The sequence below is a fragment of the Schistocerca piceifrons genome, unplaced genomic scaffold (genome assembly GCF_021461385.2).
Source record: "Schistocerca piceifrons isolate TAMUIC-IGC-003096 unplaced genomic scaffold, iqSchPice1.1 HiC_scaffold_533, whole genome shotgun sequence".
Lineage (NCBI taxonomy): Eukaryota > Metazoa > Arthropoda > Insecta > Orthoptera > Acrididae > Schistocerca > Schistocerca piceifrons.
The window spans coordinates 1-22,754 of record NW_025728770.1 but is presented as its reverse complement, the minus strand read 5'-3'; the positions used below and the strand labels follow the sequence as shown (position 1 = coordinate 22,754).

At 51.5% G+C, this 22,754-nt stretch overlaps 46 non-coding genes across 46 annotated transcripts; 9 read left to right on the top strand and 37 right to left on the bottom strand.

The window, feature by feature from the left end:
• Window positions 1-643: 643 nt before the first annotated feature.
• Window positions 644-717, bottom strand: Trnai-aau. Its single transcript has one exon. It is a non-coding gene; the product is annotated as a tRNA-Ile (tRNA).
• Window positions 718-946: 229 nt separating this feature from the next.
• Window positions 947-1,018, bottom strand: Trnae-uuc. Its single transcript has one exon. It is a non-coding gene; the product is annotated as a tRNA-Glu (tRNA).
• A 456-nt stretch (window positions 1,019-1,474) lies between these two features.
• On the bottom strand, window positions 1,475-1,547 carry Trnam-cau. Its single transcript has one exon. It is a non-coding gene; the product is annotated as a tRNA-Met (tRNA).
• A 295-nt stretch (window positions 1,548-1,842) lies between these two features.
• Trnag-gcc lies at window positions 1,843-1,913 on the bottom strand. The gene has a single exon. It is a non-coding gene; the product is annotated as a tRNA-Gly (tRNA).
• A 337-nt stretch (window positions 1,914-2,250) lies between these two features.
• Window positions 2,251-2,322, top strand: Trnag-ucc. The gene has a single exon. It is a non-coding gene; the product is annotated as a tRNA-Gly (tRNA).
• A 751-nt stretch (window positions 2,323-3,073) lies between these two features.
• Window positions 3,074-3,147, bottom strand: Trnai-aau. The gene has a single exon. It is a non-coding gene; the product is annotated as a tRNA-Ile (tRNA).
• Window positions 3,148-3,376: 229 nt separating this feature from the next.
• Window positions 3,377-3,448, bottom strand: Trnae-uuc. The gene has a single exon. It is a non-coding gene; the product is annotated as a tRNA-Glu (tRNA).
• A 456-nt stretch (window positions 3,449-3,904) lies between these two features.
• On the bottom strand, window positions 3,905-3,977 carry Trnam-cau. The gene has a single exon. It is a non-coding gene; the product is annotated as a tRNA-Met (tRNA).
• A 295-nt stretch (window positions 3,978-4,272) lies between these two features.
• Window positions 4,273-4,343, bottom strand: Trnag-gcc. The gene has a single exon. It is a non-coding gene; the product is annotated as a tRNA-Gly (tRNA).
• A 336-nt stretch (window positions 4,344-4,679) lies between these two features.
• Window positions 4,680-4,751, top strand: Trnag-ucc. The gene has a single exon. It is a non-coding gene; the product is annotated as a tRNA-Gly (tRNA).
• A 752-nt stretch (window positions 4,752-5,503) lies between these two features.
• Window positions 5,504-5,577, bottom strand: Trnai-aau. The gene has a single exon. It is a non-coding gene; the product is annotated as a tRNA-Ile (tRNA).
• A 229-nt stretch (window positions 5,578-5,806) lies between these two features.
• Trnae-uuc lies at window positions 5,807-5,878 on the bottom strand. The gene has a single exon. It is a non-coding gene; the product is annotated as a tRNA-Glu (tRNA).
• Window positions 5,879-6,334: 456 nt separating this feature from the next.
• Window positions 6,335-6,407, bottom strand: Trnam-cau. The gene has a single exon. It is a non-coding gene; the product is annotated as a tRNA-Met (tRNA).
• A 295-nt stretch (window positions 6,408-6,702) lies between these two features.
• On the bottom strand, window positions 6,703-6,773 carry Trnag-gcc. The gene has a single exon. It is a non-coding gene; the product is annotated as a tRNA-Gly (tRNA).
• Window positions 6,774-7,109: 336 nt separating this feature from the next.
• Trnag-ucc lies at window positions 7,110-7,181 on the top strand. Its single transcript has one exon. It is a non-coding gene; the product is annotated as a tRNA-Gly (tRNA).
• Window positions 7,182-7,933: 752 nt separating this feature from the next.
• On the bottom strand, window positions 7,934-8,007 carry Trnai-aau. The gene has a single exon. It is a non-coding gene; the product is annotated as a tRNA-Ile (tRNA).
• A 229-nt stretch (window positions 8,008-8,236) lies between these two features.
• Window positions 8,237-8,308, bottom strand: Trnae-uuc. The gene has a single exon. It is a non-coding gene; the product is annotated as a tRNA-Glu (tRNA).
• A 456-nt stretch (window positions 8,309-8,764) lies between these two features.
• Trnam-cau lies at window positions 8,765-8,837 on the bottom strand. The gene has a single exon. It is a non-coding gene; the product is annotated as a tRNA-Met (tRNA).
• Window positions 8,838-9,132: 295 nt separating this feature from the next.
• On the bottom strand, window positions 9,133-9,203 carry Trnag-gcc. Its single transcript has one exon. It is a non-coding gene; the product is annotated as a tRNA-Gly (tRNA).
• A 336-nt stretch (window positions 9,204-9,539) lies between these two features.
• Window positions 9,540-9,611, top strand: Trnag-ucc. Its single transcript has one exon. It is a non-coding gene; the product is annotated as a tRNA-Gly (tRNA).
• A 752-nt stretch (window positions 9,612-10,363) lies between these two features.
• Trnai-aau lies at window positions 10,364-10,437 on the bottom strand. Its single transcript has one exon. It is a non-coding gene; the product is annotated as a tRNA-Ile (tRNA).
• A 229-nt stretch (window positions 10,438-10,666) lies between these two features.
• Trnae-uuc lies at window positions 10,667-10,738 on the bottom strand. The gene has a single exon. It is a non-coding gene; the product is annotated as a tRNA-Glu (tRNA).
• Window positions 10,739-11,194: 456 nt separating this feature from the next.
• On the bottom strand, window positions 11,195-11,267 carry Trnam-cau. Its single transcript has one exon. It is a non-coding gene; the product is annotated as a tRNA-Met (tRNA).
• A 295-nt stretch (window positions 11,268-11,562) lies between these two features.
• Window positions 11,563-11,633, bottom strand: Trnag-gcc. The gene has a single exon. It is a non-coding gene; the product is annotated as a tRNA-Gly (tRNA).
• A 336-nt stretch (window positions 11,634-11,969) lies between these two features.
• On the top strand, window positions 11,970-12,041 carry Trnag-ucc. Its single transcript has one exon. It is a non-coding gene; the product is annotated as a tRNA-Gly (tRNA).
• A 751-nt stretch (window positions 12,042-12,792) lies between these two features.
• Window positions 12,793-12,866, bottom strand: Trnai-aau. The gene has a single exon. It is a non-coding gene; the product is annotated as a tRNA-Ile (tRNA).
• Window positions 12,867-13,095: 229 nt separating this feature from the next.
• Trnae-uuc lies at window positions 13,096-13,167 on the bottom strand. The gene has a single exon. It is a non-coding gene; the product is annotated as a tRNA-Glu (tRNA).
• Window positions 13,168-13,623: 456 nt separating this feature from the next.
• On the bottom strand, window positions 13,624-13,696 carry Trnam-cau. Its single transcript has one exon. It is a non-coding gene; the product is annotated as a tRNA-Met (tRNA).
• Window positions 13,697-13,991: 295 nt separating this feature from the next.
• On the bottom strand, window positions 13,992-14,062 carry Trnag-gcc. Its single transcript has one exon. It is a non-coding gene; the product is annotated as a tRNA-Gly (tRNA).
• Window positions 14,063-14,398: 336 nt separating this feature from the next.
• Trnag-ucc lies at window positions 14,399-14,470 on the top strand. Its single transcript has one exon. It is a non-coding gene; the product is annotated as a tRNA-Gly (tRNA).
• A 752-nt stretch (window positions 14,471-15,222) lies between these two features.
• Trnai-aau lies at window positions 15,223-15,296 on the bottom strand. The gene has a single exon. It is a non-coding gene; the product is annotated as a tRNA-Ile (tRNA).
• Window positions 15,297-15,525: 229 nt separating this feature from the next.
• Trnae-uuc lies at window positions 15,526-15,597 on the bottom strand. Its single transcript has one exon. It is a non-coding gene; the product is annotated as a tRNA-Glu (tRNA).
• Window positions 15,598-16,053: 456 nt separating this feature from the next.
• Window positions 16,054-16,126, bottom strand: Trnam-cau. The gene has a single exon. It is a non-coding gene; the product is annotated as a tRNA-Met (tRNA).
• Window positions 16,127-16,421: 295 nt separating this feature from the next.
• Window positions 16,422-16,492, bottom strand: Trnag-gcc. The gene has a single exon. It is a non-coding gene; the product is annotated as a tRNA-Gly (tRNA).
• Window positions 16,493-16,828: 336 nt separating this feature from the next.
• On the top strand, window positions 16,829-16,900 carry Trnag-ucc. The gene has a single exon. It is a non-coding gene; the product is annotated as a tRNA-Gly (tRNA).
• Window positions 16,901-17,652: 752 nt separating this feature from the next.
• On the bottom strand, window positions 17,653-17,726 carry Trnai-aau. The gene has a single exon. It is a non-coding gene; the product is annotated as a tRNA-Ile (tRNA).
• A 229-nt stretch (window positions 17,727-17,955) lies between these two features.
• On the bottom strand, window positions 17,956-18,027 carry Trnae-uuc. The gene has a single exon. It is a non-coding gene; the product is annotated as a tRNA-Glu (tRNA).
• A 456-nt stretch (window positions 18,028-18,483) lies between these two features.
• On the bottom strand, window positions 18,484-18,556 carry Trnam-cau. Its single transcript has one exon. It is a non-coding gene; the product is annotated as a tRNA-Met (tRNA).
• Window positions 18,557-18,851: 295 nt separating this feature from the next.
• Trnag-gcc lies at window positions 18,852-18,922 on the bottom strand. Its single transcript has one exon. It is a non-coding gene; the product is annotated as a tRNA-Gly (tRNA).
• Window positions 18,923-19,258: 336 nt separating this feature from the next.
• Window positions 19,259-19,330, top strand: Trnag-ucc. The gene has a single exon. It is a non-coding gene; the product is annotated as a tRNA-Gly (tRNA).
• A 751-nt stretch (window positions 19,331-20,081) lies between these two features.
• Trnai-aau lies at window positions 20,082-20,155 on the bottom strand. The gene has a single exon. It is a non-coding gene; the product is annotated as a tRNA-Ile (tRNA).
• Window positions 20,156-20,384: 229 nt separating this feature from the next.
• Window positions 20,385-20,457, bottom strand: Trnae-uuc. The gene has a single exon. It is a non-coding gene; the product is annotated as a tRNA-Glu (tRNA).
• A 456-nt stretch (window positions 20,458-20,913) lies between these two features.
• On the bottom strand, window positions 20,914-20,986 carry Trnam-cau. The gene has a single exon. It is a non-coding gene; the product is annotated as a tRNA-Met (tRNA).
• Window positions 20,987-21,281: 295 nt separating this feature from the next.
• On the bottom strand, window positions 21,282-21,352 carry Trnag-gcc. The gene has a single exon. It is a non-coding gene; the product is annotated as a tRNA-Gly (tRNA).
• A 336-nt stretch (window positions 21,353-21,688) lies between these two features.
• Window positions 21,689-21,760, top strand: Trnag-ucc. The gene has a single exon. It is a non-coding gene; the product is annotated as a tRNA-Gly (tRNA).
• Window positions 21,761-22,512: 752 nt separating this feature from the next.
• On the bottom strand, window positions 22,513-22,586 carry Trnai-aau. Its single transcript has one exon. It is a non-coding gene; the product is annotated as a tRNA-Ile (tRNA).
• Between the last annotated feature and the right edge of the window lie 168 nt (window positions 22,587-22,754).

Here is a 22,754-nt window from a genome sequence, read left to right as displayed (position 1 = left end):
CCCCTTGAGTCTCGACTTGTCTCGACTTTGCTCAGCTGACGCGAGAGCTGACGCTCTCCAATCGGCCTATATCAAGAGGACAAGCACGCGAAACGACTGAGAGAGGTATGGCGAGGCGGCCACCACATTACTTATGCCTCAAGTAAATACCTGCTGCCTGTTATCATGTATTGTCTGATGTTACATGTTCTGTCAGACAAATTCAGTTTTATTACTAGTACATTTCTTTTTTTTTTTTTTTTTCTTTGTTGAAAATTTTACAACACGCTCCTTCATTTCACTGTGGCCGCACGGCGCGACTTGGCATACCGAGAGGCAAAACGTGGCGCCAGTGCCCTTGACCGAATAGCGCTGCAGCTCCGAAACCGAAGAGGAAAGAGTAATACGAATTGAAACCGTCGGCAGTGCCCTGTGTTCGCAGGCGGTCACCCGCCCAAGCACTGACAACGCCCAGCTTCGCGCAGTAGCGGTGATCGGACGAGAAACTTTGTGTTCACCGTGCTGTGACCAGTGAAGTGTTTTAGCGCGTCCCGACAAGTCGCGTTCTGGTCCCCTATCAGCTCCCACACAATGTGACGACTTCTTTGTTACCATACTTCCCCGCCGAAATCGGCGTTGCCTTTTTGAAAGAGTGAAATCGTAGTGGCCCGTGGGGGGATCGAACCCACGACCTTCGCGTTATTAGCACGACGCTCTAACCGACTGAGCTAACGGGCCTCGGGAATTGCTCTGCGTATTGCCATGTAACATTTCTATGGTAGCAGTCCAACAGTGGACCAGCGTCTCTTCTTCCTTTATTCCGCTGCTCGTAGTAATTTCATTGCGTGCCCGTTTCTCTCGACTGTTTTCAGCTGACGTTTATGAACCAGTAGCTATAATGCGAGGAGGACGTGAAACAGCCTTTCGCAGGGTCAAAACTTGTCGTGACTTTTGCCGAAAAATTCCGTTCCGGTACCGGGAATCGAACCCGGGCCTCCTGGGTGAAAGCCAGGTATCCTAGCCACTAGACCACACCGGACGCGCAAGTTTTACTCGGGGTTTACACCCGGTCCACTCGCTTTCCGTGTCGCACTTTCCCTGTTTGCGAGCATCTTTTCGCGCGCCCATGGCGAGGCGCGCATGGCAAAAGTCACAATTCATTGCTTTATGCCTCGTTGTTACAGCGGTAGGAGGAAAAGCAAAGCTGTAAGTAGTAATATTTATTTACTTATTTCGCAAGTAAATACCTGCTGCCTGTCATCGTACAGCAGGTCATACATTGTGTGACTTTACACGTTATATCGTACGAAATTCAGTATTATTACTAGTACTTTTTTCCTTGAAAATTTCACATAAGAACTGCAAGTAGTAATAACGGGAAGTAAACATTATCACGCTGAGTCGTTGAAGCCTTGAGGATAACAAAGTACAAAGTGTTTTGCTCCTTCGCAAACCCCAGAGCCGTCGATTTAGCTGTGGACGAAAGTAAATTAAATGCCCCGGGTGAGGATCGAACTCACGACCTTAAGATTATGAGACTTACGCGCTGCCTACTGCGCTACCGAGGCAGGTGATCGCCAGGCCTTCTGGAATCTCGGTAAGTACCAAATACCAGTGGTAGAGAGTCTGCACTTCCTGGCTCATTTTTTTCTGTTGCTACACGTGCATTCCCGGCGCGACAGGCAACTTGCGATGCTAGGCCGACGCCAGTATGTACAATAGCGCACAACAGTCCAAACGAGCAGTCGTGCGCGCTGCATGTTTGGTTATTCCCACACGGAAATCCCGCGGTTCATTCTCATGGCTCACGCAGTTCGAGTGCGAAAGACACGCAGCACCACTATCGGAGAAAAAACAAAATGATGCATCGGCCGGGAATCGAACCCGGGCCGCCCGCGTGGCAGGCGAGCATTCTACCACTGAACCACCGATGCTCAGCTAGTTCACAGCTTCCTGGTGCTTTCCGCGGCAGACGTCTGAGGGGAAAGTGGGACTGCCGTCCAGCGCCGTCGCATCCTCTCGAGAGAATGCTACACACGCTGAATCCTGAACTGCACTGCACTGCTTAAAAATGACGCCCGAACGCGATCGCCTAAGTACTCTTGCGGCGCACGCACGCGACGACTCTTGCCAAAGGACGCGAAATGTGCGTAGAGACGCTGTCTGGATGCGCTCGCCTACCCCGTAATGCGCCTACAGCTACGACCACCTTGAGCCGCCGCCGACAGGCGGGAAGCAGACACAGCGCGGCTGTGCGCGGACGGAAACCGTGCGGTGGTGGTGTAATGGTCAGCATAGTTGCCTTCCAAGCAGTTGATCCGGGTTCGATTCCCGGCCACCGCAGCCGGCTTTTACTTTTGCGTATGAGTACTTTTGCCACGCGTCTTTAAATTAATGTTTCTTTCCCCCTCTTACTCGCTTTCATGCCACCCTATAGTGTGTGCGTCGATTCCCCTTGAGTCTCGACTTGTCTCGACTTTGCTCAGCTGACGCGAGAGCTGACGCTCTCCAATCGGCCTATATCAAGAGGACAAGCACGCGAAACGACTGAGAGAGGTATGGCGAGGCGGCCACCACATTACTTATGCCTCAAGTAAATACCTGCTGCCTGTTATCATGTATTGTCTGATGTTACATGTTCTGTCAGACAAATTCAGTTTTATTACTAGTACATTTCTTTTTTTTTTTTTTTTTCTTTGTTGAAAATTTTACAACACGCTCCTTCATTTCACTGTGGCCGCACGGCGCGACTTGGCATACCGAGAGGCAAAACGTGGCGCCAGTGCCCTTGACCGAATAGCGCTGCAGCTCCGAAACCGAAGAGGAAAGAGTAATACGAATTGAAACCGTCGGCAGTGCCCTGTGTTCGCAGGCGGTCACCCGCCCAAGCACTGACAACGCCCAGCTTCGCGCAGTAGCGGTGATCGGACGAGAAACTTTGTGTTCACCGTGCTGTGACCAGTGAAGTGTTTTAGCGCGTCCCGACAAGTCGCGTTCTGGTCCCCTATCAGCTCCCACACAATGTGACGACTTCTTTGTTACCATACTTCCCCGCCGAAATCGGCGTTGCCTTTTTGAAAGAGTGAAATCGTAGTGGCCCGTGGGGGGATCGAACCCACGACCTTCGCGTTATTAGCACGACGCTCTAACCGACTGAGCTAACGGGCCTCGGGAATTGCTCTGCGTATTGCCATGTAACATTTCTATGGTAGCAGTCCAACAGTGGACCAGCGTCTCTTCTTCCTTTATTCCGCTGCTCGTAGTAATTTCATTGCGTGCCCGTTTCTCTCGACTGTTTTCAGCTGACGTTTATGAACCAGTAGCTATAATGCGAGGAGGACGTGAAACAGCCTTTCGCAGGGTCAAAACTTGTCGTGACTTTTGCCGAAAAATTCCGTTCCGGTACCGGGAATCGAACCCGGGCCTCCTGGGTGAAAGCCAGGTATCCTAGCCACTAGACCACACCGGACGCGCAAGTTTTACTCGGGGTTTACACCCGGTCCACTCGCTTTCCGTGTCGCACTTTCCCTGTTTGCGAGCATCTTTTCGCGCGCCCATGGCGAGGCGCGCATGGCAAAAGTCACAATTCATTGCTTTATGCCTCGTTGTTACAGCGGTAGGAGGAAAAGCAAAGCTGTAAGTAGTAATATTTATTTACTTATTTCGCAAGTAAATACCTGCTGCCTGTCATCGTACAGCAGGTCATACATTGTGTGACTTTACACGTTATATCGTACGAAATTCAGTATTATTACTAGTACTTTTTTCCTTGAAAATTTCACATAAGAACTGCAAGTAGTAATAACGGGAAGTAAACATTATCACGCTGAGTCGTTGAAGCCTTGAGGATAACAAAGTACAAAGTGTTTTGCTCCTTCGCAAACCCCAGAGCCGTCGATTTAGCTGTGGACGAAAGTAAATTAAATGCCCCGGGTGAGGATCGAACTCACGACCTTAAGATTATGAGACTTACGCGCTGCCTACTGCGCTACCGAGGCAGGTGATCGCCAGGCCTTCTGGAATCTCGGTAAGTACCAAATACCAGTGGTAGAGAGTCTGCACTTCCTGGCTCATTTTTTTCTGTTGCTACACGTGCATTCCCGGCGCGACAGGCAACTTGCGATGCTAGGCCGACGCCAGTATGTACAATAGCGCACAACAGTCCAAACGAGCAGTCGTGCGCGCTGCATGTTTGGTTATTCCCACACGGAAATCCCGCGGTTCATTCTCATGGCTCACGCAGTTCGAGTGCGAAAGACACGCAGCACCACTATCGGAGAAAAAACAAAATGATGCATCGGCCGGGAATCGAACCCGGGCCGCCCGCGTGGCAGGCGAGCATTCTACCACTGAACCACCGATGCTCAGCTAGTTCACAGCTTCCTGGTGCTTTCCGCGGCAGACGTCTGAGGGGAAAGTGGGACTGCCGTCCAGCGCCGTCGCATCCTCTCGAGAGAATGCTACACACGCTGAATCCTGAACTGCACTGCACTGCTTAAAAATGACGCCCGAACGCGATCGCCTAAGTACTCTTGCGGCGCACGCACGCGACGACTCTTGCCAAAGGACGCGAAATGTGCGTAGAGACGCTGTCTGGATGCGCTCGCCTACCCCGTAATGCGCCTACAGCTACGACCACCTTGAGCCGCCGCCGACAGGCGGGAAGCAGACACAGCGCGGCGTGCGCGGACGGAAACCGTGCGGTGGTGGTGTAATGGTCAGCATAGTTGCCTTCCAAGCAGTTGATCCGGGTTCGATTCCCGGCCACCGCAGCCGGCTTTTACTTTTGCGTATGAGTACTTTTGCCACGCGTCTTTAAATTAATGTTTCTTTCCCCCTCTTACTCGCTTTCATGCCACCCTATAGTGTGTGCGTCGATTCCCCTTGAGTCTCGACTTGTCTCGACTTTGCTCAGCTGACGCGAGAGCTGACGCTCTCCAATCGGCCTATATCAAGAGGACAAGCACGCGAAACGACTGAGAGAGGTATGGCGAGGCGGCCACCACATTACTTATGCCTCAAGTAAATACCTGCTGCCTGTTATCATGTATTGTCTGATGTTACATGTTCTGTCAGACAAATTCAGTTTTATTACTAGTACATTTCTTTTTTTTTTTTTTTTTTCTTTGTTGAAAATTTTACAACACGCTCCTTCATTTCACTGTGGCCGCACGGCGCGACTTGGCATACCGAGAGGCAAAACGTGGCGCCAGTGCCCTTGACCGAATAGCGCTGCAGCTCCGAAACCGAAGAGGAAAGAGTAATACGAATTGAAACCGTCGGCAGTGCCCTGTGTTCGCAGGCGGTCACCCGCCCAAGCACTGACAACGCCCAGCTTCGCGCAGTAGCGGTGATCGGACGAGAAACTTTGTGTTCACCGTGCTGTGACCAGTGAAGTGTTTTAGCGCGTCCCGACAAGTCGCGTTCTGGTCCCCTATCAGCTCCCACACAATGTGACGACTTCTTTGTTACCATACTTCCCCGCCGAAATCGGCGTTGCCTTTTTGAAAGAGTGAAATCGTAGTGGCCCGTGGGGGGATCGAACCCACGACCTTCGCGTTATTAGCACGACGCTCTAACCGACTGAGCTAACGGGCCTCGGGAATTGCTCTGCGTATTGCCATGTAACATTTCTATGGTAGCAGTCCAACAGTGGACCAGCGTCTCTTCTTCCTTTATTCCGCTGCTCGTAGTAATTTCATTGCGTGCCCGTTTCTCTCGACTGTTTTCAGCTGACGTTTATGAACCAGTAGCTATAATGCGAGGAGGACGTGAAACAGCCTTTCGCAGGGTCAAAACTTGTCGTGACTTTTGCCGAAAAATTCCGTTCCGGTACCGGGAATCGAACCCGGGCCTCCTGGGTGAAAGCCAGGTATCCTAGCCACTAGACCACACCGGACGCGCAAGTTTTACTCGGGGTTTACACCCGGTCCACTCGCTTTCCGTGTCGCACTTTCCCTGTTTGCGAGCATCTTTTCGCGCGCCCATGGCGAGGCGCGCATGGCAAAAGTCACAATTCATTGCTTTATGCCTCGTTGTTACAGCGGTAGGAGGAAAAGCAAAGCTGTAAGTAGTAATATTTATTTACTTATTTCGCAAGTAAATACCTGCTGCCTGTCATCGTACAGCAGGTCATACATTGTGTGACTTTACACGTTATATCGTACGAAATTCAGTATTATTACTAGTACTTTTTTCCTTGAAAATTTCACATAAGAACTGCAAGTAGTAATAACGGGAAGTAAACATTATCACGCTGAGTCGTTGAAGCCTTGAGGATAACAAAGTACAAAGTGTTTTGCTCCTTCGCAAACCCCAGAGCCGTCGATTTAGCTGTGGACGAAAGTAAATTAAATGCCCCGGGTGAGGATCGAACTCACGACCTTAAGATTATGAGACTTACGCGCTGCCTACTGCGCTACCGAGGCAGGTGATCGCCAGGCCTTCTGGAATCTCGGTAAGTACCAAATACCAGTGGTAGAGAGTCTGCACTTCCTGGCTCATTTTTTTCTGTTGCTACACGTGCATTCCCGGCGCGACAGGCAACTTGCGATGCTAGGCCGACGCCAGTATGTACAATAGCGCACAACAGTCCAAACGAGCAGTCGTGCGCGCTGCATGTTTGGTTATTCCCACACGGAAATCCCGCGGTTCATTCTCATGGCTCACGCAGTTCGAGTGCGAAAGACACGCAGCACCACTATCGGAGAAAAAACAAAATGATGCATCGGCCGGGAATCGAACCCGGGCCGCCCGCGTGGCAGGCGAGCATTCTACCACTGAACCACCGATGCTCAGCTAGTTCACAGCTTCCTGGTGCTTTCCGCGGCAGACGTCTGAGGGGAAAGTGGGACTGCCGTCCAGCGCCGTCGCATCCTCTCGAGAGAATGCTACACACGCTGAATCCTGAACTGCACTGCACTGCTTAAAAATGACGCCCGAACGCGATCGCCTAAGTACTCTTGCGGCGCACGCACGCGACGACTCTTGCCAAAGGACGCGAAATGTGCGTAGAGACGCTGTCTGGATGCGCTCGCCTACCCCGTAATGCGCCTACAGCTACGACCACCTTGAGCCGCCGCCGACAGGCGGGAAGCAGACACAGCGCGGCGTGCGCGGACGGAAACCGTGCGGTGGTGGTGTAATGGTCAGCATAGTTGCCTTCCAAGCAGTTGATCCGGGTTCGATTCCCGGCCACCGCAGCCGGCTTTTACTTTTGCGTATGAGTACTTTTGCCACGCGTCTTTAAATTAATGTTTCTTTCCCCCTCTTACTCGCTTTCATGCCACCCTATAGTGTGTGCGTCGATTCCCCTTGAGTCTCGACTTGTCTCGACTTTGCTCAGCTGACGCGAGAGCTGACGCTCTCCAATCGGCCTATATCAAGAGGACAAGCACGCGAAACGACTGAGAGAGGTATGGCGAGGCGGCCACCACATTACTTATGCCTCAAGTAAATACCTGCTGCCTGTTATCATGTATTGTCTGATGTTACATGTTCTGTCAGACAAATTCAGTTTTATTACTAGTACATTTCTTTTTTTTTTTTTTTTTTCTTTGTTGAAAATTTTACAACACGCTCCTTCATTTCACTGTGGCCGCACGGCGCGACTTGGCATACCGAGAGGCAAAACGTGGCGCCAGTGCCCTTGACCGAATAGCGCTGCAGCTCCGAAACCGAAGAGGAAAGAGTAATACGAATTGAAACCGTCGGCAGTGCCCTGTGTTCGCAGGCGGTCACCCGCCCAAGCACTGACAACGCCCAGCTTCGCGCAGTAGCGGTGATCGGACGAGAAACTTTGTGTTCACCGTGCTGTGACCAGTGAAGTGTTTTAGCGCGTCCCGACAAGTCGCGTTCTGGTCCCCTATCAGCTCCCACACAATGTGACGACTTCTTTGTTACCATACTTCCCCGCCGAAATCGGCGTTGCCTTTTTGAAAGAGTGAAATCGTAGTGGCCCGTGGGGGGATCGAACCCACGACCTTCGCGTTATTAGCACGACGCTCTAACCGACTGAGCTAACGGGCCTCGGGAATTGCTCTGCGTATTGCCATGTAACATTTCTATGGTAGCAGTCCAACAGTGGACCAGCGTCTCTTCTTCCTTTATTCCGCTGCTCGTAGTAATTTCATTGCGTGCCCGTTTCTCTCGACTGTTTTCAGCTGACGTTTATGAACCAGTAGCTATAATGCGAGGAGGACGTGAAACAGCCTTTCGCAGGGTCAAAACTTGTCGTGACTTTTGCCGAAAAATTCCGTTCCGGTACCGGGAATCGAACCCGGGCCTCCTGGGTGAAAGCCAGGTATCCTAGCCACTAGACCACACCGGACGCGCAAGTTTTACTCGGGGTTTACACCCGGTCCACTCGCTTTCCGTGTCGCACTTTCCCTGTTTGCGAGCATCTTTTCGCGCGCCCATGGCGAGGCGCGCATGGCAAAAGTCACAATTCATTGCTTTATGCCTCGTTGTTACAGCGGTAGGAGGAAAAGCAAAGCTGTAAGTAGTAATATTTATTTACTTATTTCGCAAGTAAATACCTGCTGCCTGTCATCGTACAGCAGGTCATACATTGTGTGACTTTACACGTTATATCGTACGAAATTCAGTATTATTACTAGTACTTTTTTCCTTGAAAATTTCACATAAGAACTGCAAGTAGTAATAACGGGAAGTAAACATTATCACGCTGAGTCGTTGAAGCCTTGAGGATAACAAAGTACAAAGTGTTTTGCTCCTTCGCAAACCCCAGAGCCGTCGATTTAGCTGTGGACGAAAGTAAATTAAATGCCCCGGGTGAGGATCGAACTCACGACCTTAAGATTATGAGACTTACGCGCTGCCTACTGCGCTACCGAGGCAGGTGATCGCCAGGCCTTCTGGAATCTCGGTAAGTACCAAATACCAGTGGTAGAGAGTCTGCACTTCCTGGCTCATTTTTTTCTGTTGCTACACGTGCATTCCCGGCGCGACAGGCAACTTGCGATGCTAGGCCGACGCCAGTATGTACAATAGCGCACAACAGTCCAAACGAGCAGTCGTGCGCGCTGCATGTTTGGTTATTCCCACACGGAAATCCCGCGGTTCATTCTCATGGCTCACGCAGTTCGAGTGCGAAAGACACGCAGCACCACTATCGGAGAAAAAACAAAATGATGCATCGGCCGGGAATCGAACCCGGGCCGCCCGCGTGGCAGGCGAGCATTCTACCACTGAACCACCGATGCTCAGCTAGTTCACAGCTTCCTGGTGCTTTCCGCGGCAGACGTCTGAGGGGAAAGTGGGACTGCCGTCCAGCGCCGTCGCATCCTCTCGAGAGAATGCTACACACGCTGAATCCTGAACTGCACTGCACTGCTTAAAAATGACGCCCGAACGCGATCGCCTAAGTACTCTTGCGGCGCACGCACGCGACGACTCTTGCCAAAGGACGCGAAATGTGCGTAGAGACGCTGTCTGGATGCGCTCGCCTACCCCGTAATGCGCCTACAGCTACGACCACCTTGAGCCGCCGCCGACAGGCGGGAAGCAGACACAGCGCGGCGTGCGCGGACGGAAACCGTGCGGTGGTGGTGTAATGGTCAGCATAGTTGCCTTCCAAGCAGTTGATCCGGGTTCGATTCCCGGCCACCGCAGCCGGCTTTTACTTTTGCGTATGAGTACTTTTGCCACGCGTCTTTAAATTAATGTTTCTTTCCCCCTCTTACTCGCTTTCATGCCACCCTATAGTGTGTGCGTCGATTCCCCTTGAGTCTCGACTTGTCTCGACTTTGCTCAGCTGACGCGAGAGCTGACGCTCTCCAATCGGCCTATATCAAGAGGACAAGCACGCGAAACGACTGAGAGAGGTATGGCGAGGCGGCCACCACATTACTTATGCCTCAAGTAAATACCTGCTGCCTGTTATCATGTATTGTCTGATGTTACATGTTCTGTCAGACAAATTCAGTTTTATTACTAGTACATTTCTTTTTTTTTTTTTTTTTTCTTTGTTGAAAATTTTACAACACGCTCCTTCATTTCACTGTGGCCGCACGGCGCGACTTGGCATACCGAGAGGCAAAACGTGGCGCCAGTGCCCTTGACCGAATAGCGCTGCAGCTCCGAAACCGAAGAGGAAAGAGTAATACGAATTGAAACCGTCGGCAGTGCCCTGTGTTCGCAGGCGGTCACCCGCCCAAGCACTGACAACGCCCAGCTTCGCGCAGTAGCGGTGATCGGACGAGAAACTTTGTGTTCACCGTGCTGTGACCAGTGAAGTGTTTTAGCGCGTCCCGACAAGTCGCGTTCTGGTCCCCTATCAGCTCCCACACAATGTGACGACTTCTTTGTTACCATACTTCCCCGCCGAAATCGGCGTTGCCTTTTTGAAAGAGTGAAATCGTAGTGGCCCGTGGGGGGATCGAACCCACGACCTTCGCGTTATTAGCACGACGCTCTAACCGACTGAGCTAACGGGCCTCGGGAATTGCTCTGCGTATTGCCATGTAACATTTCTATGGTAGCAGTCCAACAGTGGACCAGCGTCTCTTCTTCCTTTATTCCGCTGCTCGTAGTAATTTCATTGCGTGCCCGTTTCTCTCGACTGTTTTCAGCTGACGTTTATGAACCAGTAGCTATAATGCGAGGAGGACGTGAAACAGCCTTTCGCAGGGTCAAAACTTGTCGTGACTTTTGCCGAAAAATTCCGTTCCGGTACCGGGAATCGAACCCGGGCCTCCTGGGTGAAAGCCAGGTATCCTAGCCACTAGACCACACCGGACGCGCAAGTTTTACTCGGGGTTTACACCCGGTCCACTCGCTTTCCGTGTCGCACTTTCCCTGTTTGCGAGCATCTTTTCGCGCGCCCATGGCGAGGCGCGCATGGCAAAAGTCACAATTCATTGCTTTATGCCTCGTTGTTACAGCGGTAGGAGGAAAAGCAAAGCTGTAAGTAGTAATATTTATTTACTTATTTCGCAAGTAAATACCTGCTGCCTGTCATCGTACAGCAGGTCATACATTGTGTGACTTTACACGTTATATCGTACGAAATTCAGTATTATTACTAGTACTTTTTTCCTTGAAAATTTCACATAAGAACTGCAAGTAGTAATAACGGGAAGTAAACATTATCACGCTGAGTCGTTGAAGCCTTGAGGATAACAAAGTACAAAGTGTTTTGCTCCTTCGCAAACCCCAGAGCCGTCGATTTAGCTGTGGACGAAAGTAAATTAAATGCCCCGGGTGAGGATCGAACTCACGACCTTAAGATTATGAGACTTACGCGCTGCCTACTGCGCTACCGAGGCAGGTGATCGCCAGGCCTTCTGGAATCTCGGTAAGTACCAAATACCAGTGGTAGAGAGTCTGCACTTCCTGGCTCATTTTTTTCTGTTGCTACACGTGCATTCCCGGCGCGACAGGCAACTTGCGATGCTAGGCCGACGCCAGTATGTACAATAGCGCACAACAGTCCAAACGAGCAGTCGTGCGCGCTGCATGTTTGGTTATTCCCACACGGAAATCCCGCGGTTCATTCTCATGGCTCACGCAGTTCGAGTGCGAAAGACACGCAGCACCACTATCGGAGAAAAAACAAAATGATGCATCGGCCGGGAATCGAACCCGGGCCGCCCGCGTGGCAGGCGAGCATTCTACCACTGAACCACCGATGCTCAGCTAGTTCACAGCTTCCTGGTGCTTTCCGCGGCAGACGTCTGAGGGGAAAGTGGGACTGCCGTCCAGCGCCGTCGCATCCTCTCGAGAGAATGCTACACACGCTGAATCCTGAACTGCACTGCACTGCTTAAAAATGACGCCCGAACGCGATCGCCTAAGTACTCTTGCGGCGCACGCACGCGACGACTCTTGCCAAAGGACGCGAAATGTGCGTAGAGACGCTGTCTGGATGCGCTCGCCTACCCCGTAATGCGCCTACAGCTACGACCACCTTGAGCCGCCGCCGACAGGCGGGAAGCAGACACAGCGCGGCGTGCGCGGACGGAAACCGTGCGGTGGTGGTGTAATGGTCAGCATAGTTGCCTTCCAAGCAGTTGATCCGGGTTCGATTCCCGGCCACCGCAGCCGGCTTTTACTTTTGCGTATGAGTACTTTTGCCACGCGTCTTTAAATTAATGTTTCTTTCCCCCTCTTACTCGCTTTCATGCCACCCTATAGTGTGTGCGTCGATTCCCCTTGAGTCTCGACTTGTCTCGACTTTGCTCAGCTGACGCGAGAGCTGACGCTCTCCAATCGGCCTATATCAAGAGGACAAGCACGCGAAACGACTGAGAGAGGTATGGCGAGGCGGCCACCACATTACTTATGCCTCAAGTAAATACCTGCTGCCTGTTATCATGTATTGTCTGATGTTACATGTTCTGTCAGACAAATTCAGTTTTATTACTAGTACATTTCTTTTTTTTTTTTTTTTTCTTTGTTGAAAATTTTACAACACGCTCCTTCATTTCACTGTGGCCGCACGGCGCGACTTGGCATACCGAGAGGCAAAACGTGGCGCCAGTGCCCTTGACCGAATAGCGCTGCAGCTCCGAAACCGAAGAGGAAAGAGTAATACGAATTGAAACCGTCGGCAGTGCCCTGTGTTCGCAGGCGGTCACCCGCCCAAGCACTGACAACGCCCAGCTTCGCGCAGTAGCGGTGATCGGACGAGAAACTTTGTGTTCACCGTGCTGTGACCAGTGAAGTGTTTTAGCGCGTCCCGACAAGTCGCGTTCTGGTCCCCTATCAGCTCCCACACAATGTGACGACTTCTTTGTTACCATACTTCCCCGCCGAAATCGGCGTTGCCTTTTTGAAAGAGTGAAATCGTAGTGGCCCGTGGGGGGATCGAACCCACGACCTTCGCGTTATTAGCACGACGCTCTAACCGACTGAGCTAACGGGCCTCGGGAATTGCTCTGCGTATTGCCATGTAACATTTCTATGGTAGCAGTCCAACAGTGGACCAGCGTCTCTTCTTCCTTTATTCCGCTGCTCGTAGTAATTTCATTGCGTGCCCGTTTCTCTCGACTGTTTTCAGCTGACGTTTATGAACCAGTAGCTATAATGCGAGGAGGACGTGAAACAGCCTTTCGCAGGGTCAAAACTTGTCGTGACTTTTGCCGAAAAATTCCGTTCCGGTACCGGGAATCGAACCCGGGCCTCCTGGGTGAAAGCCAGGTATCCTAGCCACTAGACCACACCGGACGCGCAAGTTTTACTCGGGGTTTACACCCGGTCCACTCGCTTTCCGTGTCGCACTTTCCCTGTTTGCGAGCATCTTTTCGCGCGCCCATGGCGAGGCGCGCATGGCAAAAGTCACAATTCATTGCTTTATGCCTCGTTGTTACAGCGGTAGGAGGAAAAGCAAAGCTGTAAGTAGTAATATTTATTTACTTATTTCGCAAGTAAATACCTGCTGCCTGTCATCGTACAGCAGGTCATACATTGTGTGACTTTACACGTTATATCGTACGAAATTCAGTATTATTACTAGTACTTTTTTCCTTGAAAATTTCACATAAGAACTGCAAGTAGTAATAACGGGAAGTAAACATTATCACGCTGAGTCGTTGAAGCCTTGAGGATAACAAAGTACAAAGTGTTTTGCTCCTTCGCAAACCCCAGAGCCGTCGATTTAGCTGTGGACGAAAGTAAATTAAATGCCCCGGGTGAGGATCGAACTCACGACCTTAAGATTATGAGACTTACGCGCTGCCTACTGCGCTACCGAGGCAGGTGATCGCCAGGCCTTCTGGAATCTCGGTAAGTACCAAATACCAGTGGTAGAGAGTCTGCACTTCCTGGCTCATTTTTTTCTGTTGCTACACGTGCATTCCCGGCGCGACAGGCAACTTGCGATGCTAGGCCGACGCCAGTATGTACAATAGCGCACAACAGTCCAAACGAGCAGTCGTGCGCGCTGCATGTTTGGTTATTCCCACACGGAAATCCCGCGGTTCATTCTCATGGCTCACGCAGTTCGAGTGCGAAAGACACGCAGCACCACTATCGGAGAAAAAACAAAATGATGCATCGGCCGGGAATCGAACCCGGGCCGCCCGCGTGGCAGGCGAGCATTCTACCACTGAACCACCGATGCTCAGCTAGTTCACAGCTTCCTGGTGCTTTCCGCGGCAGACGTCTGAGGGGAAAGTGGGACTGCCGTCCAGCGCCGTCGCATCCTCTCGAGAGAATGCTACACACGCTGAATCCTGAACTGCACTGCACTGCTTAAAAATGACGCCCGAACGCGATCGCCTAAGTACTCTTGCGGCGCACGCACGCGACGACTCTTGCCAAAGGACGCGAAATGTGCGTAGAGACGCTGTCTGGATGCGCTCGCCTACCCCGTAATGCGCCTACAGCTACGACCACCTTGAGCCGCCGCCGACAGGCGGGAAGCAGACACAGCGCGGCGTGCGCGGACGGAAACCGTGCGGTGGTGGTGTAATGGTCAGCATAGTTGCCTTCCAAGCAGTTGATCCGGGTTCGATTCCCGGCCACCGCAGCCGGCTTTTACTTTTGCGTATGAGTACTTTTGCCACGCGTCTTTAAATTAATGTTTCTTTCCCCCTCTTACTCGCTTTCATGCCACCCTATAGTGTGTGCGTCGATTCCCCTTGAGTCTCGACTTGTCTCGACTTTGCTCAGCTGACGCGAGAGCTGACGCTCTCCAATCGGCCTATATCAAGAGGACAAGCACGCGAAACGACTGAGAGAGGTATGGCGAGGCGGCCACCACATTACTTATGCCTCAAGTAAATACCTGCTGCCTGTTATCATGTATTGTCTGATGTTACATGTTCTGTCAGACAAATTCAGTTTTATTACTAGTACATTTCTTTTTTTTTTTTTTTTTTCTTTGTTGAAAATTTTACAACACGCTCCTTCATTTCACTGTGGCCGCACGGCGCGACTTGGCATACCGAGAGGCAAAACGTGGCGCCAGTGCCCTTGACCGAATAGCGCTGCAGCTCCGAAACCGAAGAGGAAAGAGTAATACGAATTGAAACCGTCGGCAGTGCCCTGTGTTCGCAGGCGGTCACCCGCCCAAGCACTGACAACGCCCAGCTTCGCGCAGTAGCGGTGATCGGACGAGAAACTTTGTGTTCACCGTGCTGTGACCAGTGAAGTGTTTTAGCGCGTCCCGACAAGTCGCGTTCTGGTCCCCTATCAGCTCCCACACAATGTGACGACTTCTTTGTTACCATACTTCCCCGCCGAAATCGGCGTTGCCTTTTTGAAAGAGTGAAATCGTAGTGGCCCGTGGGGGGATCGAACCCACGACCTTCGCGTTATTAGCACGACGCTCTAACCGACTGAGCTAACGGGCCTCGGGAATTGCTCTGCGTATTGCCATGTAACATTTCTATGGTAGCAGTCCAACAGTGGACCAGCGTCTCTTCTTCCTTTATTCCGCTGCTCGTAGTAATTTCATTGCGTGCCCGTTTCTCTCGACTGTTTTCAGCTGACGTTTATGAACCAGTAGCTATAATGCGAGGAGGACGTGAAACAGCCTTTCGCAGGGTCAAAACTTGTCGTGACTTTTGCCGAAAAATTCCGTTCCGGTACCGGGAATCGAACCCGGGCCTCCTGGGTGAAAGCCAGGTATCCTAGCCACTAGACCACACCGGACGCGCAAGTTTTACTCGGGGTTTACACCCGGTCCACTCGCTTTCCGTGTCGCACTTTCCCTGTTTGCGAGCATCTTTTCGCGCGCCCATGGCGAGGCGCGCATGGCAAAAGTCACAATTCATTGCTTTATGCCTCGTTGTTACAGCGGTAGGAGGAAAAGCAAAGCTGTAAGTAGTAATATTTATTTACTTATTTCGCAAGTAAATACCTGCTGCCTGTCATCGTACAGCAGGTCATACATTGTGTGACTTTACACGTTATATCGTACGAAATTCAGTATTATTACTAGTACTTTTTTCCTTGAAAATTTCACATAAGAACTGCAAGTAGTAATAACGGGAAGTAAACATTATCACGCTGAGTCGTTGAAGCCTTGAGGATAACAAAGTACAAAGTGTTTTGCTCCTTCGCAAACCCCAGAGCCGTCGATTTAGCTGTGGACGAAAGTAAATTAAATGCCCCGGGTGAGGATCGAACTCACGACCTTAAGATTATGAGACTTACGCGCTGCCTACTGCGCTACCGAGGCAGGTGATCGCCAGGCCTTCTGGAATCTCGGTAAGTACCAAATACCAGTGGTAGAGAGTCTGCACTTCCTGGCTCATTTTTTTCTGTTGCTACACGTGCATTCCCGGCGCGACAGGCAACTTGCGATGCTAGGCCGACGCCAGTATGTACAATAGCGCACAACAGTCCAAACGAGCAGTCGTGCGCGCTGCATGTTTGGTTATTCCCACACGGAAATCCCGCGGTTCATTCTCATGGCTCACGCAGTTCGAGTGCGAAAGACACGCAGCACCACTATCGGAGAAAAAACAAAATGATGCATCGGCCGGGAATCGAACCCGGGCCGCCCGCGTGGCAGGCGAGCATTCTACCACTGAACCACCGATGCTCAGCTAGTTCACAGCTTCCTGGTGCTTTCCGCGGCAGACGTCTGAGGGGAAAGTGGGACTGCCGTCCAGCGCCGTCGCATCCTCTCGAGAGAATGCTACACACGCTGAATCCTGAACTGCACTGCACTGCTTAAAAATGACGCCCGAACGCGATCGCCTAAGTACTCTTGCGGCGCACGCACGCGACGACTCTTGCCAAAGGACGCGAAATGTGCGTAGAGACGCTGTCTGGATGCGCTCGCCTACCCCGTAATGCGCCTACAGCTACGACCACCTTGAGCCGCCGCCGACAGGCGGGAAGCAGACACAGCGCGGCGTGCGCGGACGGAAACCGTGCGGTGGTGGTGTAATGGTCAGCATAGTTGCCTTCCAAGCAGTTGATCCGGGTTCGATTCCCGGCCACCGCAGCCGGCTTTTACTTTTGCGTATGAGTACTTTTGCCACGCGTCTTTAAATTAATGTTTCTTTCCCCCTCTTACTCGCTTTCATGCCACCCTATAGTGTGTGCGTCGATTCCCCTTGAGTCTCGACTTGTCTCGACTTTGCTCAGCTGACGCGAGAGCTGACGCTCTCCAATCGGCCTATATCAAGAGGACAAGCACGCGAAACGACTGAGAGAGGTATGGCGAGGCGGCCACCACATTACTTATGCCTCAAGTAAATACCTGCTGCCTGTTATCATGTATTGTCTGATGTTACATGTTCTGTCAGACAAATTCAGTTTTATTACTAGTACATTTCTTTTTTTTTTTTTTTTTTCTTTGTTGAAAATTTTACAACACGCTCCTTCATTTCACTGTGGCCGCACGGCGCGACTTGGCATACCGAGAGGCAAAACGTGGCGCCAGTGCCCTTGACCGAATAGCGCTGCAGCTCCGAAACCGAAGAGGAAAGAGTAATACGAATTGAAACCGTCGGCAGTGCCCTGTGTTCGCAGGCGGTCACCCGCCCAAGCACTGACAACGCCCAGCTTCGCGCAGTAGCGGTGATCGGACGAGAAACTTTGTGTTCACCGTGCTGTGACCAGTGAAGTGTTTTAGCGCGTCCCGACAAGTCGCGTTCTGGTCCCCTATCAGCTCCCACACAATGTGACGACTTCTTTGTTACCATACTTCCCCGCCGAAATCGGCGTTGCCTTTTTGAAAGAGTGAAATCGTAGTGGCCCGTGGGGGGATCGAACCCACGACCTTCGCGTTATTAGCACGACGCTCTAACCGACTGAGCTAACGGGCCTCGGGAATTGCTCTGCGTATTGCCATGTAACATTTCTATGGTAGCAGTCCAACAGTGGACCAGCGTCTCTTCTTCCTTTATTCCGCTGCTCGTAGTAATTTCATTGCGTGCCCGTTTCTCTCGACTGTTTTCAGCTGACGTTTATGAACCAGTAGCTATAATGCGAGGAGGACGTGAAACAGCCTTTCGCAGGGTCAAAACTTGTCGTGACTTTTGCCGAAAAATTCCGTTCCGGTACCGGGAATCGAACCCGGGCCTCCTGGGTGAAAGCCAGGTATCCTAGCCACTAGACCACACCGGACGCGCAAGTTTTACTCGGGGTTTACACCCGGTCCACTCGCTTTCCGTGTCGCACTTTCCCTGTTTGCGAGCATCTTTTCGCGCGCCCATGGCGAGGCGCGCATGGCAAAAGTCACAATTCATTGCTTTATGCCTCGTTGTTACAGCGGTAGGAGGAAAAGCAAAGCTGTAAGTAGTAATATTTATTTACTTATTTCGCAAGTAAATACCTGCTGCCTGTCATCGTACAGCAGGTCATACATTGTGTGACTTTACACGTTATATCGTACGAAATTCAGTATTATTACTAGTACTTTTTTCCTTGAAAATTTCACATAAGAACTGCAAGTAGTAATAACGGGAAGTAAACATTATCACGCTGAGTCGTTGAAGCCTTGAGGATAACAAAGTACAAAGTGTTTTGCTCCTTCGCAAACCCCAGAGCCGTCGATTTAGCTGTGGACGAAAGTAAATTAAATGCCCCGGGTGAGGATCGAACTCACGACCTTAAGATTATGAGACTTACGCGCTGCCTACTGCGCTACCGAGGCAGGTGATCGCCAGGCCTTCTGGAATCTCGGTAAGTACCAAATACCAGTGGTAGAGAGTCTGCACTTCCTGGCTCATTTTTTTCTGTTGCTACACGTGCATTCCCGGCGCGACAGGCAACTTGCGATGCTAGGCCGACGCCAGTATGTACAATAGCGCACAACAGTCCAAACGAGCAGTCGTGCGCGCTGCATGTTTGGTTATTCCCACACGGAAATCCCGCGGTTCATTCTCATGGCTCACGCAGTTCGAGTGCGAAAGACACGCAGCACCACTATCGGAGAAAAAACAAAATGATGCATCGGCCGGGAATCGAACCCGGGCCGCCCGCGTGGCAGGCGAGCATTCTACCACTGAACCACCGATGCTCAGCTAGTTCACAGCTTCCTGGTGCTTTCCGCGGCAGACGTCTGAGGGGAAAGTGGGACTGCCGTCCAGCGCCGTCGCATCCTCTCGAGAGAATGCTACACACGCTGAATCCTGAACTGCACTGCACTGCTTAAAAATGACGCCCGAACGCGATCGCCTAAGTACTCTTGCGGCGCACGCACGCGACGACTCTTGCCAAAGGACGCGAAATGTGCGTAGAGACGCTGTCTGGATGCGCTCGCCTACCCCGTAATGCGCCTACAGCTACGACCACCTTGAGCCGCCGCCGACAGGCGGGAAGCAGACACAGCGCGGCGTGCGCGGACGGAAACCGTGCGGTGGTGGTGTAATGGTCAGCATAGTTGCCTTCCAAGCAGTTGATCCGGGTTCGATTCCCGGCCACCGCAGCCGGCTTTTACTTTTGCGTATGAGTACTTTTGCCACGCGTCTTTAAATTAATGTTTCTTTCCCCCTCTTACTCGCTTTCATGCCACCCTATAGTGTGTGCGTCGATTCCCCTTGAGTCTCGACTTGTCTCGACTTTGCTCAGCTGACGCGAGAGCTGACGCTCTCCAATCGGCCTATATCAAGAGGACAAGCACGCGAAACGACTGAGAGAGGTATGGCGAGGCGGCCACCACATTACTTATGCCTCAAGTAAATACCTGCTGCCTGTTATCATGTATTGTCTGATGTTACATGTTCTGTCAGACAAATTCAGTTTTATTACTAGTACATTTCTTTTTTTTTTTTTTTTTCTTTGTTGAAAATTTTACAACACGCTCCTTCATTTCACTGTGGCCGCACGGCGCGACTTGGCATACCGAGAGGCAAAACGTGGCGCCAGTGCCCTTGACCGAATAGCGCTGCAGCTCCGAAACCGAAGAGGAAAGAGTAATACGAATTGAAACCGTCGGCAGTGCCCTGTGTTCGCAGGCGGTCACCCGCCCAAGCACTGACAACGCCCAGCTTCGCGCAGTAGCGGTGATCGGACGAGAAACTTTGTGTTCACCGTGCTGTGACCAGTGAAGTGTTTTAGCGCGTCCCGACAAGTCGCGTTCTGGTCCCCTATCAGCTCCCACACAATGTGACGACTTCTTTGTTACCATACTTCCCCGCCGAAATCGGCGTTGCCTTTTTGAAAGAGTGAAATCGTAGTGGCCCGTGGGGGGATCGAACCCACGACCTTCGCGTTATTAGCACGACGCTCTAACCGACTGAGCTAACGGGCCTCGGGAATTGCTCTGCGTATTGCCATGTAACATTTCTATGGTAGCAGTCCAACAGTGGACCAGCGTCTCTTCTTCCTTTATTCCGCTGCTCGTAGTAATTTCATTGCGTGCCCGTTTCTCTCGACTGTTTTCAGCTGACGTTTATGAACCAGTAGCTATAATGCGAGGAGGACGTGAAACAGCCTTTCGCAGGGTCAAAACTTGTCGTGACTTTTGCCGAAAAATTCCGTTCCGGTACCGGGAATCGAACCCGGGCCTCCTGGGTGAAAGCCAGGTATCCTAGCCACTAGACCACACCGGGACGCGCAAGTTTTACTCGGGGTTTACACCCGGTCCACTCGCTTTCCGTGTCGCACTTTCCCTGTTTGCGAGCATCTTTTCGCGCGCCCATGGCGAGGCGCGCATGGCAAAAGTCACAATTCATTGCTTTATGCCTCGTTGTTACAGCGGTAGGAGGAAAAGCAAAGCTGTAAGTAGTAATATTTATTTACTTATTTCGCAAGTAAATACCTGCTGCCTGTCATCGTACAGCAGGTCATACATTGTGTGACTTTACACGTTATATCGTACGAAATTCAGTATTATTACTAGTACTTTTTTCCTTGAAAATTTCACATAAGAACTGCAAGTAGTAATAACGGGAAGTAAACATTATCACGCTGAGTCGTTGAAGCCTTGAGGATAACAAAGTACAAAGTGTTTTGCTCCTTCGCAAACCCCAGAGCCGTCGATTTAGCTGTGGACGAAAGTAAATTAAATGCCCCGGGTGAGGATCGAACTCACGACCTTAAGATTATGAGACTTACGCGCTGCCTACTGCGCTACCGAGGCAGGTGATCGCCAGGCCTTCTGGAATCTCGGTAAGTACCAAATACCAGTGGTAGAGAGTCTGCACTTCCTGGCTCATTTTTTTCTGTTGCTACACGTGCATTCCCGGCGCGACAGGCAACTTGCGATGCTAGGCCGACGCCAGTATGTACAATAGCGCACAACAGTCCAAACGAGCAGTCGTGCGCGCTGCATGTTTGGTTATTCCCACACGGAAATCCCGCGGTTCATTCTCATGGCTCACGCAGTTCGAGTGCGAAAGACACGCAGCACCACTATCGGAGAAAAAACAAAATGATGCATCGGCCGGGAATCGAACCCGGGCCGCCCGCGTGGCAGGCGAGCATTCTACCACTGAACCACCGATGCTCAGCTAGTTCACAGCTTCCTGGTGCTTTCCGCGGCAGACGTCTGAGGGGAAAGTGGGACTGCCGTCCAGCGCCGTCGCATCCTCTCGAGAGAATGCTACACACGCTGAATCCTGAACTGCACTGCACTGCTTAAAAATGACGCCCGAACGCGATCGCCTAAGTACTCTTGCGGCGCACGCACGCGACGACTCTTGCCAAAGGACGCGAAATGTGCGTAGAGACGCTGTCTGGATGCGCTCGCCTACCCCGTAATGCGCCTACAGCTACGACCACCTTGAGCCGCCGCCGACAGGCGGGAAGCAGACACAGCGCGGCGTGCGCGGACGGAAACCGTGCGGTGGTGGTGTAATGGTCAGCATAGTTGCCTTCCAAGCAGTTGATCCGGGTTCGATTCCCGGCCACCGCAGCCGGCTTTTACTTTTGCGTATGAGTACTTTTGCCACGCGTCTTTAAATTAATGTTTCTTTCCCCCTCTTACTCGCTTTCATGCCACCCTATAGTGTGTGCGTCGATTCCCCTTGAGTCTCGACTTGTCTCGACTTTGCTCAGCTGACGCGAGAGCTGACGCTCTCCAATCGGCCTATATCAAGAGGACAAGCACGCGAAACGACTGAGAGAGGTATGGCGAGGCGGCCACCACATTACTTATGCCTCAAGTAAATACCTGCTGCCTGTTATCATGTATTGTCTGATGTTACATGTTCTGTCAGACAAATTCAGTTTTATTACTAGTACATTTCTTTTTTTTTTTTTTTTTTCTTTGTTGAAAATTTTACAACACGCTCCTTCATTTCACTGTGGCCGCACGGCGCGACTTGGCATACCGAGAGGCAAAACGTGGCGCCAGTGCCCTTGACCGAATAGCGCTGCAGCTCCGAAACCGAAGAGGAAAGAGTAATACGAATTGAAACCGTCGGCAGTGCCCTGTGTTCGCAGGCGGTCACCCGCCCAAGCACTGACAACGCCCAGCTTCGCGCAGTAGCGGTGATCGGACGAGAAACTTTGTGTTCACCGTGCTGTGACCAGTGAAGTGTTTTAGCGCGTCCCGACAAGTCGCGTTCTGGTCCCCTATCAGCTCCCACACAATGTGACGACTTCTTTGTTACCATACTTCCCCGCCGAAATCGGCGTTGCCTTTTTGAAAGAGTGAAATCGTAGTGGCCCGTGGGGGGATCGAACCCACGACCTTCGCGTTATTAGCACGACGCTCTAACCGACTGAGCTAACGGGCCTCGGAATTGCTCTGCGTATTGCCATGTAACATTTCTATGGTAGCAGTCCAACAGTGGACCAGCGTCTCTTCTTCCTTTATTCCGCTGCTCGTAGTAATTTCATTGCGTGCCCGTTTCTCTCGACTGTTTTCAGCTGACGTTTATGAACCAGTAGCTATAATGCGAGGA